Here is a 16,757-nt window from a genome sequence, read left to right as displayed (position 1 = left end):
CCCATGCCACGCTTGCATGAGCCATGTCTAAAGAAGGGGCGTGGCCTCTATTAAGTGCAAGTGTGGCATGAGGCACTTGAAAACAACCCAGAAAAAAAAATTTGTAAAGCAATACGTGTTGCATTTGAGAGAGTTTCAGCTATTGTCATGTACAACGCCATTAGCTCAAACTCTCCTAAATGTGAGACCTATGGCAATCCAAAGAACCACTTCCATTGTCCCGGCTGCTTGGCACGCTGAATCTTGCTGCAAAGCATGTCATGCCTGCAGTAAGCCAAAACTCACTCTGTGGACCTCGCTGCCCCCAGGGAAATGTGGAGGTCTGGACAAATACTATGTAGAAACAGAGTGCCTTGGTGTTTTAAACCCGGCTTTGCCACTTGACTTTTTTCTGTGATCATCTGCTGTTACTCACTTGATCTCCTACTGACTCTGTTGCCTTCTGAAAAAAACTTATGAACATGCAAAATACCGCTATGTTAGCGCTAAATTGCGCAGTTTATAAATAAACAGCACATTTCCCTCTACACGGTGTCTGTTGCATCCCAGGCATAGAGAGGACCCCCTCCCCTAAGCTCTGGAGAGCGTAGGGGCAACCAAGGCCAGAGGTTTGGGCAGGTTGAGACTCCTCACTCCTGTCACATGGCTTTGTAACGGGATCCCTCACCTCCTGAGGTCCCCGGCCCAGGACACACACAGACAGACTCACACAGCCTGCGAGCCCAGCTGCAGCTGTACAGAGAGAGAAGATGCTGTAAGAGGTCCCTTTGCTGCCTTCTCCGCCCTCACACCACTGCCTCCTCCCTCTGCCAGTACTCTGTGTGTACACCAGTAAGAGGAGCTGTGAGGAGATGGTCCAGGCAGCCCTGTGTGCTCACACAGTGGAAGCCCAGTATAGCTGCCCTGGGCAGAGCAAGGAAGAAGCACCGGGTGGGGGAAGACAGAGGAGCCACCGAGACAAGGGACTGAAGGTCGCCCTCCTCCGGAGAAGATTGCACGCGCTCTGCCACCTTGGAGTGATGGAATGGATGCTCCCACATGACCGGACCAGGGGGCTACGGACACCCCCTACAGAGCACTATTGGTTGCTCACACCCACTCAGAAGTGGAGTGAGGGGTGGGCTACTGACATGTGGGCCTGAGTGGTTTCAAACTTCTCAGGGCAGAGAACCAAATCTGCAGGCGCAGGGGGCTGCTGACATGGTAGAAGACCGAAAGGTGCTGCTACCAGGACCTGTTGGCTCCAGCACCGTCACGAAAGGGTTAACTGGAGGGCTGCTGGCTATAGATATAGCTGATGCCTATAGCCCGGGAGCTCATCAGATGACTGAGGAGACCCTGAGGTACCTGCACCTGGAGGCAACAGCCACGCACCTGCATCTCTGGGCTGTGGGCTGTCCTCATCATACCCTGAGGAGCTGGCACTGGACTGCTGACATGTGGGCGAGGGCTGGTGACACCTGGGATAAGGCTGGAGACACCTGGGTTGAGGGCTGGAGGCACCTGGGATGGTAGTGCTGGCACTCAGGAGAGGACTAAGAGGCTCCTGAAACCTTGGACTGGGGGATTCCTGACACCTGTGACTGGACGCTCCTTATAATGGATGGAGTGTTGGGGGCCCCAGGCTGACTGAGGGGTTGTACCATCCCTGGGTGGGGTCTTCTGAAACGAAGGTCTGGGGATCCCTGTGACTCAGAGAAGGCTGGGGTGCTGCTGTCACCCAGAGGAAAGGCTGAGGGGCTGATCCTAATTGACAGGCTCCCGACAACCCAGAATCTAGAGACTGCTGTCACCTGCAGAGAAGCGAGAAACCGCTGCCCCCCGGGCATGGAGTGTCAGACAGGTCTCCTGCCAGTCCTGCTCTCTACCCTGGCAGCATTGGCAGGCTGCCTGGATCTCTTACAGCCAGGTGAGTGTGCTGAGAGGCATGCGTCTTCCACCTCAAGGGGGCTGAGGGCATGAAGGATGAGGAATTAAAAATGTACTATGGGGCAGGGGGAGAGGTGATGTAACATATTATACCCCCTAGAATGCAACTAGCACGACGAGTCTGCCTTGCGTTTCTCAATTCAGTATATTGCATGACACGGTATATGGTATGGTGTGTAATGTCTACGGTGTCTAACGGTGCTGTATGCTACGGTACAGTATGGTGTTTTTACAGCACTTATAATCCCTGGTGAACCTTTGACCAATGGGTATTTGTTTGCATGAGCTAGACATGTCCCTCTTTAACGTGCCATGTGCTGCCCAGGCCACTTCAGAGCACCACCTGCAGAAGAGGTGGCTGTGAGAAACAGATGCGAGGAGAGGTAGACACTGTGAGGCAGACTAAAGAGGAAGGGTGCTGCCCCTCACCATCCTTCCAGCAACCTCTGTGCTCACTGTGCGCAAGGGACCCATATGTGAACTCAGGCGATACTCATGTTACACGCAGCCGAGCGGAAACCCAAGCAGAGAGAGATGAAGGATTGCGACCCTTGCCAAGGCTTGATTGCTAAGAAAGAAAACAAGCACAATTACTTTGTCCATCTCCTAAAGCGGACTCTGGCTCCAGCTGCTCCCTGGGCCTTGGGATCTGCAGCGCACCCTTGGACTTCCAGAGGAGCCGCACCACCACCATCTCTGGCAGCTCCCAGGCGGCCAGGCTGCCCACTGGACAAAGCGGTGGTTCAAACGAAATAGTACACGCCCTTTGTAACAACCAAGTAAAGGGGCCAGTAGCCATGGGAGGATACAAATGACACAATAAACAAATGGAGCATACCCTGAAGAAAAAAGAAAACAACGAGATACGTGAAGGAGGAAAAAAGGAAATATTGTTCCTTTTTAAGAAGACCCCTCACTCACCAACCTAGTGAAAAGTGGTGGTCTACATGTTTCAACCTTTCATGGATATTACTAGGTTTTCTTCAGGACCTATGCAAGGACCCGAGCGGTATGCACATGCTAAGGTGCACCCGCCTCTGGGTCACACATGAACCATGCCGTTTACTTACGATATGACAATCTTTCAGCCTTCTGTGAATGGATAACAAATTTAGAGATTAGCTTACGTCTCGCCCCATGGAAACCATGGGGGGGGGGGGCGCTGGTTGTAGTCACACAGTCATCAAACCATACCGCCTGCCATCCTACCTAGGGAGACACCCTGCACGGAGAATCCTCCTCAGGTCTCCATGCAGGGTGAAGAAAACCTAGTAATACCCATGAAAGGTTGAAACATGTAGACTACCACTTTTCACTTTTTACAGATACCTTAGGTCAATCTAACCTGTTGAGGTATCACAACTTGTTAATTTTGTCTTATTGCTCCATATTAAGCTTTAGAGAGTACAATAAAGAAGTTTTTAACTCACTTTCACATTCACTTGCACTGTTGTCGCGTAAAAAACCTGCTGCGCTGTCATAGGCACTGAAGCACACCCGGGTAGCATTCGGCTATTCAGGTGAAACTCCAATGATGAAACATGTCACCAACTAGGTTGGTGAGTGAGGGGTCTTCTTAATAAAAAAGGAACAATTTTTCCTTTTTTCCTCCTTCACGTATCTCGTTGTTTTCTTTTTTCTTCAGGGTATACTCCTTCATTTGTGTATTGTATTTATCTCAAGGGAACTGGGAGTGTTCCCTACTGAATATAACCCTTTCTCTCTATTTGTTGAAAATAGGATACAAATGATGACATGGCTGTACTAAAGAGGGACTAACAAGCCTCATAATGAATCAGAAGACAGCATTTACAAAGGACAAACAATTGAGCCAATGAAAAATAACGGCGGGGGATTGGGTGAAGCTTCTCTCTGTACTGAACTACCACAGATCTTCGCAGAGCACCGCTTTTGGGCGGGCTCAGGCTTGACCTAAAAGATTATGGGTGGTACATCTTTCTCTGTTTAAGCAGCCATTCATTATCCCCAACAATACGATCCGCAGATAATTATTTTTTACTTCAGAAGAATAATCAAGAGTTGGCTCTTTCCTACATAACCACCATACTCAAATACAAATGTACAGCATAAGCCTGTGCATATAAACATGTATAATTTGACTATAAGTGTGTATTTAGAAATATGCATTTCTTTGTACAAATATATACACTACTTTTGGTTTAAAGATAGATAGATAGATATTTTTACAGGTCTGCCTAACAAATGTATATATTACTTTTGGTAAATACATATATATATATCTATATATAGATCACTGCATAGTTTACATAAAGGTTATTAGATTGTATTCTTATGGGTCTTTGTTTTATTTTTTATCTATCATAATGGGTGATAAGTTATATAAGTTATTGGGTGTTATGCGTATGGGTCTCTGTCTTATTTTATTATATCTTTCACAATGTGTAAATATGATCACACCAGTTGTATCTATAAGTACTTCACTACTGAAATACCAGGGGGAAATATAAACTAAAATTATAAGCAAGCAGATTATTCAAACAGGTCACATTAACTCAGGGATACTCACAGTATTGCCCGCGGGCCGCCAGCGGCCCGGCAAGCCTTTCTTGGCGGCCCGCAGACCTTGCAGACATCGTACCGGTGTTTTTTGTTTTTTTTAACAGTGTCAGCAAACAGACTCTGCTCTGTGGGGGCCAAGCGATTCAAGCGATAGTCCGAGTGGAGCTGCTGGGGCGCTAAGAGGTGAAATACAACAAAGCCTTGTTATCATGCACATGGTCTCTTAAAGACCTGTGAAGTACTCGGGTGGGGCTGTGTGTGTGCCCTGGAAGGGAAGCTGCCTCAGCTGCCACACAAGCGGAGGGGGGGGGGGAGGGGGGGTGGAGAGAGGTGACAAAGAATGACAAGAGAACAGCAGGGTGTGAGAGTCGGGTAAGGGGACAGAGGGTGACAGAGGGCAGAAGGGAGAGGCAGAAACAGACAGAGACAGATAGAGATAGAGACTAACAGAGACAGGGACAGACAGACAGATAGGCAGAGACAGGGACAGACAGATAGAGGCAGAGACAGACAGAGAGGCAAAGAGACAGACGGAGAGGGAGGGCGACGGAGAGAGAGAGGGAGGGAGACGGGGAGAGAGAGGGAGAGAGACGGGGAGAGAGAGGGAGACGGGGAGAGAGAGGGAGACGGGGAGAGAGAGGGAGACGGGGAGAGAGAGGAAGACGGGGAGAGAGAGGAAGACGGGGAGAGAGAGGAAGACGGGGAGAGAGAGGGAGACGGGGAGGGAGGGAGACAGGGAGACGGGGAGAGGGAGATGGGGAGAGGGAGGGAGATGGAAAGGGAGGGAGGCTGAGAGGGAGGGAGAGTGAGAGGGAGGGAGACAGAGGGAGGGAGACTGAGAGGGAGGGAGGGAGACGGAGAGGGAGAGAGAGAAAGAGAGAGGGGGAGTGAGAGAGAGTGGGAGGGAGAGAGAGGGAGGGAGACAGGGAGGGAGGGAGACAGAGGGGGGAGACAGAGAGGGGGAGACAGAGGGAGAAGGAGAGGGAGAGAGAGAGGGAGAGAGAGAGGGAGAGAGAGAGGGAGAGAGAGAGGGGGGGAGAGAGGGAGGAGACAGAGAGGGGGAGACAGAGGGGGGAGGGAGACAGAGGAGGGAGACAGAGGGGGGAGACAGAGAGGGAGAGAGACAGAGAGGGAGGGAGAGAGACAGAGAGGGAGGGAGAGAGACAGAGAGGGAGGGAGAGAGAGAGAGGGAGGGAGACGGAGGAGGGAGGGAGATGGAGGAGGGAGGGAGAGGGAGGGAGACGTAGGAGGGAGGAAGAAGGAGGAGGGAGGGAGACGGAGGAGGGAGGGAGACGAGGAGGGAGGGAGATAGAGAGAGGGAGAGAGATTTGTGTATGCCGGGTCCGGTGGCTCAGTGGACGAAGGCGTCCGCTGCAGGGACCTGTGTTCCACCTCATGGTCACAGTTTTTTTTTGTTGCTCTAGCCCCACCCCCTCCCCCAATGACCCCACCCCCAAGTTGCAGCCCTCGGCCACAAACCACACTGTAAATTTGGCCCCCAAGAGAAAGTTTGTGAGTACCCCTGCATTAACTCATGCAGACTCAACCTAAATTATCAAAAATTTCACACAAAAATAGCACTTCTTTACAATTCATTGCATAAAATTAATAAAACTGATAATTTAACACAGGCTTCGAGCAAAATCTATCAGTTTTACATTTCCATATGAAGAATGATTTATAGAAAGTTGCACAGCATCAACAATATGTGCTGTGGCGTATTTAAATAAACAAGCATTAGCAAAGCCAATTATTCTTTGCAATGCCCGAGCTATTGTCCTTGTCAATTTGAATGTCTTTTAGCCATGTTGTCTAGCAGCACATCTGTTGTTTAGCATCGCTGAAAGTTACTGAAAGCCCAGAATCACAGGATGTTGATCCAACGCAGTCTCTTTGCCCCCTGTTGAGTTTATTGTCCTGCCATCCTAAAACAAAAAGAAGTACTAGAACGTGGCCTGCACTGGCTGCATCATAGAGCCTTTTTTAGTGACCCTCATTCATACTGAACAGCAGATGTGCTGCTAGACAACATGGCTAAAAGTCATTCACAAGGATATGGCCATTAGCGCAAGCTAATGGCCATATCCATGTCTGGTCCAGTATCAGGACACTGGATCAGAAAAAACATGGCCTATGTTTCGGCAGCCCTAGAGTCTATTGAGAATGCTCTATGGATTGACAGTGTCAGGAATTAACCTAGAAAGAATATACTTGTGCTAGCCGGGAGACATCTACAGTCCTGAGGAAGGTGTTTTTTTTTATCAAACTGCTACCCACCGAAACATGTCAATGCTTTTTTGTATAGACACTTGATTTTTAGGGTTTCTGCAAGTTAATGAAATTATATAAAGTATTCCAACTTGACAGATAACTCAACAGTTACTGGTGATCGTATAGAATGATATGAACATTTTTGTATGTTTCTTTTTTTTTTATTTTATTCTCCCGTTTCTTTGTGCAATATTATTGTGTAATTGTATACCTGTTTGTAATAATCTTCTTGGTATTGATTTCATGTATTGTGATGTAATTTCTATATGAATGTATATGAAAACTCTAGGCATTTCACAATTTTTTTTTAAATATGGTTCTTTTAATATCACATGTGTTTTTATTATCTTGTTTTTACTTTGGAATAAACATTTTGATCTGAATATTTGGGTTTGGAACGTTTATTCTCTGATGATGCAGTATGGATATGTGAGGTATTTGTAATCGATGTGTTTGATTTGGCCAAAAGGGACATTTTTTTTACGTCATTGCAAATGGTCAAGACAATATCCAAGTGATCCCAAATAGACAAGCTGGCCATATGAAAGGGTAGGAATTTAACTCAGCCTTCGTGGCTTCTAGGAGAGGATCTGTTATACAGCCCAGAATCTTCAAAGTTAGGTCCAGAAAGGCAAACGTCAACACTGAGGATATGTTCTTCATGGATGAAAAGTGGCAGGCTGAGATCAGCTGTCAATTAATCAAAATCCAATGTGATTATAACTTGCAGCTACTGCAATTTTAAGATTGCGGCAGACCAATTACTAGTATATTTTCTACCTCTCCCAAGCAAGCTAATCAGACAAACCTTAGTCTGGCCAATATGACCAGATCAGCTTTTTGTAAAATTTTAATGTGCGTGCCACCCAGTTTAGGAGGAAAAGTGCAAATTGTAGACAGGGCCAAGTCTATAAACTCAACTATAAGGGAGCAAGAAGGCATGTCTGTTTCAGGCTTTTGTTGGTGCATTTGGGTTCTGAAATAAGAGTTCATTGGCCCAATGTGATTTGCACCTGGAAATTATACTATAAGTGAAGTTTTTATAATTGATCGGCTATTATGTGCTTGTTTGCTCAGTCTGTGCCTCAAAATCCATCCAACCTTTGTGGAGTGGATGGTCTAGTCTGTAAAGATCAAAGCTGTTTAAACATTGTCAGATGAAAAGAAAGGTAGCAATGGTTTAACAGTGGTCCAGGGTTGCAGTTGTTTTAGCAGGATGCAATCAAAGACTTCGGTGTCCAAATCAAGGACCTCAATCCAGCTCCCTTCATCAGTTGGTCTGCTGTCGCGTCATTCACATTTTTCTTCTGCCCGATACAGCATACAGTATGGGGCAGTGGGTCTGCCCACCTCAGCCAATGGCTAATTTCACTGTTGAGTGATGGCATTCCACTCTTTCACAAGGAGCACACCCATGCACTATGTAGTTCCCTTCAGTATAGAGGACTATTGTGACACGTGGAGTGCTTTTCAAGACCAAAGAAGTCGTTTTTCTTTTTTCAAATTTTTCTTTTTTTTTTCTATTGGCCCAGCAGCTCACACAACTATGTTTTATAAAAACTGTCAAAATAAGCATTGTCAACGCCAAAAGGGTGGTAGCCAAGGCAAAACTGATTGCTTTGGCCCATGCTTGAGCCTGTCTAGCTGTCAGGTACATTAGCTTGTATCAGAGCACTTGGGTACAATATTGATACCCAGCCTGCCCAATACGGCGTAAGATTTTTAAAAAGTGCCTTGGACAAGGCATCGGGACCGGATGCCCCATTACTCATAAGAGGCTTGAAGGCTAGTGCTACTGTGGGAATTCTTACATTTAAGGCATAATCTTTTTACACCTCATTAACTTATCATAACAAGGTTGGAACAAAATATACAATACTATTTTAGCAGTCAGTATAAAGGTAATTCATGTGAGAAATTAGTCTACTATTGCCAGCGTAATTGCCAATTCATCTTTCTCTCATTTTCACAACTTTTTTATTAAAAATCCTTAAGCCACTTTGCCTTCCCACTTAGTAGTTCTAAATAACAGCAACCTTTTTTTCTACATAGAAATTCATTTCACCCACTGTCAAATTCTTGGATACATTTTCCTGAGCTCATTAATTGCCAATTTGACTTTCGTGTTATTCGACTTTTTGATCTGTAGGGGATGTTCAACTTTAAGGTTTTTGGTTGTTTAGGTATCTCGGGGGTAAACCAGGCTTGCTGTATTGGTATATATTCTTCCTGATGATAGTTCAAGGAGGAACATTTTCCAAAAGAGTGACACGGCGAAAGGGCAATGAGTCGAGTCCCAACAACTGTCCTAAAAGATCTTCATACCTTCTTCTCTCACATTAACATATAGAATCTCTTTATGCTGCATATCCCTCCAACCTGGTACAGAATTCCCTACTACTTACTACCAATTCACTTTACTTACCACATTCTCCTTCATCCTTAAACTGTCAGCACCCAAACCACCTATACATGCAAACATTCATCCACCCATACCAATAAGCACACTCATCTGGATACATCAACACGCTCTTTCATTTGATCAGCAATACATCCTCACAATTACCCATTAATTGAAACAAGAGGCCACTCAACCAACAATCTTCACATTTATCCATCCACTCATCCACCTATCCATGTGCTTGGGTGCCTCTATGTACGTGTGTCTGCCAGTCTCGGTGCATGATTGCTCTAGTCCTTTTCTGTACTGAGAGCTACTTCTGTTCAATTAAATGCATTAAGAGCTACTAATGTTAATAGTGTTTTATATATATATATAATTCAACCAAGCAAAAGCTTTCTAATTCAATAAGCTGGGCTGCACACAGGTGAACTCCTCAGAGGTAGCTGGAGAGCTGTGGTAGCTCACAAGCTACTGGTCGGAGACCCCTGCTCTAGTCTGCTTCTGTGTGCGCCGCGTGATTGCCTCTCTGTCTGTGGACATGTGCACGAGTTCCTCTAAGGCTGTTGGTGGTTTGTTGTTCGTGCACTGTCTTGATGCCCATGGGGTTCATAGGGATGTTACTCTGTATGAATGCGTGTTAGTTTCTTAGTCTAGTGGTGCATGACTGGTCTGCGCGCAGGAGTGCCTGTAACGTTTTACTGTGTGTGCATGAATGTCTGCAGGTCGGACGCGCGGTGTACATAGATACCTGTGGACAAGCTCCTCTGTTTATGCATGCGTGAACATGTCTGGCTTAGGAGTGCTGTGTTTTCATGCACGTTGATTATTTGTTTTTTCTACAGTGGTGGCCAGGAGAACCCAAAGGCAGAACAGACGTAATACATTCCCATGTGTAAGTTAAAGCGGTTTTCCCAAAATTGGCCCCTTTTGACTGATCTCAAGAGTTGCCATATAGCAGCAGGTTGAAGAGCTTCCCGCCATCTTGACGGCACGAGAAGTGTTCACGTGCGGCTCCGTGCTGAGGGTTATCCACCTCTCCCTCTCTAGGATCATTACACGTACTCACATTGTCCAGGGGTCGCACGAATGCCTCCACCCAGGGCATTATCACCCAGCGCACAGTACGTAGGAATGTGAGGAATGTCTCGGCCAATCAGCTCCCCGAAACTCAGCCATCAATTACCAGTGCGAGCTTGCAGTACCCGAGAGGCCAAGCCTCCAGACAAGGGCGGGAATGCCGCTTGCATGGCGAAACGGTGGTGTGGGAAATTAAACGTGGGCTTCCAAACCCAGGTACCTTAATCTTGCCCAGTGCAGTTTGGCTGGAAAAAAAAGGCAAAAATCGATGGCAACTCTGGCCTGCCTGGACAACTTCTTTCTCATAGTTTCACAAACTTAGGTTTGAACGTGCATCTGCGTCATTTGGGAGCAAGTTCATGACGTCCACTCGTTTCAGCAAGCAGTTTTCTAACGAGTAAACTTAATTTGCGGTCTCTGTCAGTCGTAAATCGTTCATTCTCCATGAAGAAAAACATCTGCCGTCAATTGATACAGTATAAACCATAGGCAACTGCCCAATAGGACCAGGGGACTGTAAGAGTCAATGTGATGGCATTAGCTAGAAAGGCTTGACCTGCCCGCCAACCCCCGCATCCCCACAGTAGGCCACCCAAGAACCTTCGAGCATCCCTCGGGGCATTGCTGCTGCATTATCACCTGAACAGATCTGAAATGAGGGAGCGGAGGGCGTACTCCAAACCTGAGTGCCCTCAGACGGGCAGGGTTGGCGGCCGGCAACAGGGGCGGGTCTGGGGGAGCAGATAGCCTTCCTGAGCCACTCCAGGCTGGAGTCAGCCGGCCGCAGCGGCCTTATCAGTCTGCTCACTTCCTCCGGGATTAGCCTTTATTGCTCCAGATACCAGCCTGGGGTGGCTGCGAGTCCCGAACCGGTGGCCGTGCTGTGGTTCCTGCGCCCGCGGAAGGTGGCAGCCGGAGCACCAGGTGCAGGCGCCTTAGCCGCCATGTCCGGGCGGCAGGGCAGGCGACCGTCCTGCCTCTGCTCCGCTGCCGCCCTGTTCTGGCAGGCTCACACTTAAGAGCCAGACGGCGGCTCACACTCCCTTTAATGTCGGTCCCTTTGATAAAGCGCCCCCTGGGAGTCTCTGACAGATGGGAAATTATACCAAGAAAAACATACATTGCGCAAAGTCTACGTGACAAAATAAGGCCAGGTTCTCGAGGCTTTTAACAACACTTTAGTCATCCAGGTGCCTTCCTTCTGGGAGCACACTTAAAGGGGCTTTCAGAGATCAAAATGTGCGCCTAGCACGTTTGACGCACGCAGGAGTGAGGCCCACGAAATACACTGTTGGAGAAAGAGCAATGTATTTTATACAGCGCCAACGGAGATGGGAAGCTGCTTCAAAGCGCTCGAGAGGGTAGAAGGCGTGCGGAAAAGGATGGCAGGTTACTGGCAAGTAGGAGTTTAATCCGTTTTCACATCAAAAGAAATAGTCCCAGAAAGGTAACGCTGAATGAAATTAAGAATAATCGCAACCGCGAATATTACCTTGAAAAGTAAGACAGTTCACCATTGCGAAGTTTTCCGATCACTGATTTGAACCATACAGCGTCATTGCACGTCCTCAGCACAGTCTCATCCCACAGCACCGACATAACAGTGAGTGGTAGAAGGAGCACCTAGCAAGCACTTTAGAACCTATCAGTGCGGCACATTGGCATCGCCGTCATATCTTACATCAGACGCAGTGCAGCGACGCACGCAGCAGAGGAAGACAGACAATTTTTGCAAGGGCTGTTTTTTTAGGTGACACGGTTGTGCGCCTCATTTACATATCATTGTGTATATTGATTATGCTATAAAATCTACGAGAGCGTCACAAAACTCAAAAATAAGTCTCACTAGCTTACTGATATACCACCAGGTTTCCTGCCCAGGCAGAAGGGGCGAACAACGTGCCCCTTAAAAAGTTGGAATTTCCCGATATCAAGACAAGGTGACGTCACTCAAACCGGCCAACCAGTCCCTACCCCAGCCTTCCATTCTCTGCAGCGGAGGCTAGACTGTCACGTTTAAGGAAGAAACAAAGACCACTCGATAAGTGTAATGTTTATCCCAATAGCACAATTTAATGAAGTGCAGTGGAATTTTGATAAAGAAAGAAACCTCGACCTCTATTGCCAAGAAAGTAATTACCATACAATTAAAATAACCAAGAAAACCATAAACGTCATTGCTTTTGGTGGTGGGAGAAAGCCTTAGGAATCTTGGGGGTTGTGTAGATCAATGATCTTCTTTCTCGGTAACAAACAGAATACAAAAAAGACCGGGCTAATGGTTCCTTGGTAAAGTATTTTTTGTGGACTGGGTTATTATCACACACATCCAGCGAGCCGGAACAATTAGCAGCGTTTACATAAACATTCCTCCGATCACTGCCTGCGGTCTTCAGTTTTCTGCGTTCGTGGCCTTGTAGGCTAGACGGGGGTTGCATGGTAACGCGGCCCAAGACCCACGAACTGCTGTAATCCCAACTCTGATGCAAACAAGAGTGTGGGCCTAATCAGGATTACAGTTTATCTCGTAATACCTCCCCGTTTCACCCTCAGAAAGTTCGCCAGGTAACATCTAGTGGGATTTCTGCAGAGAAATAGCAGTAGTTGGCAGTTCGAAACAGGAGAAAAAGTGGAAAATTACCACAGCATGCTCCCTTCTAAAGTCGGGAACGAGGAAGGCATGGTAAAGGTTCACCCTACCACGGTAATGGTATTTACTGGATGCTTATTTTACCACCATAATAAGGGCGACTCCACTGTGGCCAAATGGGGAGGCTCAAGAGGCAAAAACTATTGGCTGCCAAAAACCCACTAGGAATAGCCACAAATAGCAACATATGCATCACGTGTCGTGATTTATATAAAGCTGCTCATGCCGCTAGGCAGAAGGTGGCAAATAACAGGGATACCATAAAATTGGGCAGCTTTGGCAGAACCAAATGCTTTAATCTGCCCTGCCTCGTGATAAAGGCGCAGATTTATTCTGCACGCTCCCACACAGTAGAAAATGGCGGCCGAGCTGGAACCCAAGGAAGGCTGTAGCAGGCCTCCTTGTTGCGCCCCTCGTGAATCATGGCCAAGAGGCAGCCGGCAGCCCAGATCTAAGGCCGAGCCCCACCTAGAGAAAAAGGAAGCCGTATAAACACTGGTTTCCGAAAGCCTCGCAGTGGGGAAGCCGAGAAGCCGATTTTGGGCAGCCCCAAAGAGCCGAACAAGTACAGATCTGATTACAGATGTTAAAAGAGGAAGGTAGTGAGTGAGTGAGTAATGAGAACTGCGTAATGCGGTATGAGAGTATAATTTCCACACACCAGCCAGAGCACGGTTTACACTCTTAAGCAATAAAAACAAACCATTAAGCGGGCCCTGCACTGTCAGGAAGTATAAAACCCTATTTGAAACTCTGCAGTTACTTTACGAAAACTTTTCATAAACTCCGCTTCCTGGTCTTGATTAAACATTAACATGGAGCTGCCATATGGCAATTAACTGCCTCCTGAAATCAATAAAAGCCTACAATTTAGGGCCGGGTCCTACAGTGAATAGCTCGAAAATTGTTCCCTTCTAGAGTTGTGGCAAAGTCGTCACAGGACAGATGCTGCCCAGGTGATGTCCGAGTTCAGGGAGACCACCGCAAAGGGAAGCGCCATCGCGCAGAGCTCCCGGCCTTCGTGGCACAAGTAAACGCAGCATGTGCACATGGGAACAGGGTGGAGGGGCGGCTGATGGACAGAGGCCTGAAACAAACACCAGCAATTAGGGCTGCAGCTCACAAATGAGGTCAAAGAGGCCGTCTTATCTCCTGGCAGACTCAAACAGGGTTGTAGGCCTCGGAGCTGTGTCAAATGTTCACATTTAGAGCTTCAGCTTCCCAGATCTGCGTGCCTGGCTCACCCCTTCCATATTTTTCCTTTGCATTTTGGAACGGGTAGACCATGCTTTGTGATGGGGGGGTTACACATTCCAGAACGTTTATCTGGGAATACCTCGCCTTTCACCCTCAAAGTTCACCAGGTAACATCTATTGGAACTTCTGAAGCGAAATACAATTTCCAAAACGCACACAACAAAAACAGGGACAAGTGAATCACGCCCAGGGACCTGGGAAACATCATCGGGCACTGAATTCAATGTCCAGCAAACACGAGACCTGCTTACAACATGCAATATGCCCTACAAATAAAGCTACTAACAAAATGCGTCATAAATACAGACATGCTTGGATAACAAAAATGTAAAAGAAGGGTGGCGGGGCTCGCGTCTTATAAACATTTCTCTCACTTGAGGCAGGACAGCATCCGTGTCTTTATATAGGCGCCCAGATGCAACATTTCAGCGCGCTTTCCTGAAATATCTGCTCTGAAAGTCGAAGTTGGACTAGTGGGAAACCGCAATTTAGTACCCAGAGAACTAAAGCCAACAGTCGTTTCCTGTTGTTTTAGGAGCTGCCAGAATCTTCCAGCCACACCACCGGGGTCCACCCTGAAACTGTGGGCTGAAATAGTGCTGGGATGGGCCTGAAGATCTGCTTTCACCAGGGCAATGCTTTTTCAGATATACTCTTTCCAGTGCTGGGTAGTCCTGCCCGGTCTGTAGGCACGCCAGGGCCAGTTGAGGAAAGACCCAGGGCGTTCCCGTATCCTTCTGTACCCAAAGATCGAAATGCACTGTAGGAGAACTTAAAATAAGCACACACAAAAAAAAGCACAAATGTAAATCTCCTATACCAGTGCAGTCAGACACCACCAGCCCTTCAGCTGACACCAGGGTGTTCCCGCCTCTAGCATTGCAAAAGTGATCTGGCTTTGTGCTATTTTAATGCCAGCCAATCAGGATTCTGCCCATATTCTCGCGAGCCTTTACTTTGGGGGTCGATTCACGTTTGCGAATCACATGTAGCTGTTGATGCGCGGTTTTTCTCGATCTAACGCTGCCTTTACTTTTACAGAAGGTGGTGGCAACACAATTGAGTTGTCATAGAGGGCGCTATTTCGCTTCCGTGACAATGAAGGCACCGGTGTTCGATTCCGTGGGGGCCAAAGCACCCTAGCAGTGCCAGTTTTTCGCTTGGGTCTTAATCGTTAGTATACCAGGCGGCTTGAGACTAGCTTCGTCTTTTGCAAGAAGGTGGTAGGAAAAAGTTTGCTTTAATTATACCCTTTAAATGTATTGCCCGCTAGGCTTAGGAGGACAGGATAATCAGAACGCCCCCCCTCATCTTTTTCTTCGGAACCTCTATTGTAAAGTATTGGGCGGTGTGGAATGACTAAGGGACACTTGGGAAACAGCTGAGTGACCCTTGCAGTCTTAGCTTTCGGGAAGGGAGTATTGTATCTGCTTTTAAACAGCTCGGCCTGTCTCAGACTGAACTTTTGTGGAGACACCAGGCCATTTCTGCCGGTCCAAAATGCTGAGTCAGTGAATCACTATCTTGAACTCCCAGCCTGACTTCCTGAATGGGACTTGTTTACTTCCTGTGAGAGTCCGTAATATTGTGCCATGTCAGTAGCATACCATTCACTCCACTTCGGCTGTGACCAATGAGCAGAGGTGGGGTTAAATCAATTACTGAGCACAAAAACCATACCCAACTAACTCCAGAGACAGCCACACCGCCACGCCAGAGTCACTACTAAGGGGCCAGCAACACATGCTCGGAGGGTAAAAGACACGGCGAAAAGAACATCTAACTCAATGTAGAGAAAAAGGGCAAATTATACAAACAATCAGTAGGACGGAAAACCTCAGAACTCGACAACTCTTGCACCATCAATGTCAAGGCCTCGCATGGCACTTCTTTGAATGACTCGTGACTGCAGACAGGGCACGAAAACCGTCAAACAGTCCAAGGCAACCAGGGCACTAGAAATTCAAGAAAGAGGAAAATGCACGATTTCAAAAGCACATCAGAGGGAGTGTTGTATTGCACCTATTCACTTTGTATCTGTGTTCAATCCCGCCCCCTCAAAGCACCAACAGCCATTAGAATCAAACCGTGACAGACAAATACCACATGCATACAAGCACTGCTACTCAAGACCAGCAAAACCTCTAGTTTACAACAAACAAGCAAGCACCCACAGTATTCACAAAAAACGTGATTGCCTTGCCACATACCTCATCAGTGTATTACATCGCTTTACAGTAAGCACCAGATAAAATATGTGGAAATCAAATTCTAAAAATTGCAGAATTTACCTCCCCTTCTCAGAAAACTTTCAAAATACAACTGTTAATGTTACTATTTTGCATATTACAACTCAGAGAGCAGAATATGAAAGCTTTGCATTGTAGTGAAACGCCTCACTAGAAAGCAATGCTGTTAAACTAAAACAGGCCACTGGTGGTGCAGTTTACTTTCTGCGATTTTGATTATATGCCCATCTTTTGAATCCACAGCAAATAGGAAGCGAGGAGGGACCACATGTGGAGCAAGGGGAATCAAACGTGATATCACCAGCATTGAGAGGTTGGGTGATGTCACTTCCGCCATTTTGATGGATTTCCCTCCCTCCACCCACCAAATGGGTAACAA

The sequence above is a fragment of the Triturus cristatus genome, chromosome 6 (assembly GCF_964204655.1).
Source record: "Triturus cristatus chromosome 6, aTriCri1.1, whole genome shotgun sequence".
Lineage (NCBI taxonomy): Eukaryota > Metazoa > Chordata > Amphibia > Caudata > Salamandridae > Triturus > Triturus cristatus.
The sequence above is the reverse complement of the archived record's forward strand: the minus strand, read 5'-3'. Positions refer to the sequence as shown.